Source organism: Belonocnema kinseyi, chromosome 10, assembly GCF_010883055.1.
Source record: "Belonocnema kinseyi isolate 2016_QV_RU_SX_M_011 chromosome 10, B_treatae_v1, whole genome shotgun sequence".
NCBI classification, from domain to species: Eukaryota; Metazoa; Arthropoda; class Insecta; order Hymenoptera; family Cynipidae; genus Belonocnema; species Belonocnema kinseyi.
The window spans coordinates 53,067,486-53,068,847 of NC_046666.1; positions in this window are offsets into that span (position 1 = coordinate 53,067,486).

The window sequence follows — 1,362 nt, forward strand, 5'->3', positions numbered from 1 at the left end:
AGAATAGGAATCTGTCAACCGTATATTTTTTTACCATTTTTTAAGAATAATCCACAATTTTGTTTTGCTACAACATTAAAACGTTACCTTCTCGTTGCTAAGCATTTAAGAAAAGAAAATATGTTCCTGGCCACCAGAAAACCGTACAAAGTAGTAGGTTCCCAAACTATTAGTCACTGAACCAAAAAGGTTTTGTCCTAATGCGGAATTGAAAAAGAATTTACTGCACACAGGGTTAGGTATGCGGCAACCTCTACAGACTTTAAAAAAGGAGTGGACCTAAGTATCATCAGAAGCATAGTGGGTTGGTCCCAAACTTCGTCGACTTTTATTCGATTCTATAATCGATCAATCACACTCGCTAATGAAACTTTTTGTCATGCTGTTCTAAGAAAGTATTTATAACTTAGCATTCAACTAATTTTTCTGTGTTTTTCTGCAACAAACACAAAGGTTTTAGTAAATTGTCCACTCTAAATATCTACAATAGTAATGCGGAGGACGAGGCGGAAAGTATAATTAAACGATGACATCAACTTACCTAATTGTAGTTTGATCGTGATTATACGACCGCCTTGTTTGAAGGGAATACTCCCTCCCTAAAATGTTGTTTTCTGCCCTTTTTTGCCAAAAAGAATTTCGTCTTCTCCCACGAGCTTTTTGGGTACCGGAAGGAACTTTTAGACAATTTACCGGAAAGCTCTAAACCAAATGAAGTCTCGACGAGCAGACGCAGGGAAGGCGCGGTAGTGGAAAGTTTTGGCTCCTAAATTTGTGGCGATCTGGCGTAAAGTAGCGGAACTACAATAGTAATCCCTTCGAACGAGGCGGTCGTATAATAACGATCGAATAATAATAATAATAAAAATAAATAACAAATAAAAATAATAATAACTAGATCGTTTAATTTACCCTGCCCTAGGTATGGCTAACTGTTTTAATAAGAGTTTAGCCAACATATAAATTGGATAAACAAATAATTAATTTTTTTGTACAGATAAATAAGGACAGCTTCTAGTTTTCCCATATAAAAATATAAAACTTTGAGTTATTTAGTTAAAAAATTAAAAATATAATATTTTAGGAAATGGTCAGTTTTCCTTGCGCAGTTCTGAATTTCACTGATATAACATTACTGTCTACTAAAATAACATTCAAAAGTACCAATATTTCAAATTTTTCTATTTTTATGTTGTCAACTAGCAAAAAGCATGTTTTGTCTTGAAAATTCAAATTTTTTAAGAGAATGTTTCTTTTTGTTTTGATAACACAGGCCGACAAAATTTGACAAAGGTCCGGAACCAGAGACCAGACCTAGTATACCCGAAGGTTTTTGCTGCGCTGAATCCGAATCCGACCTCA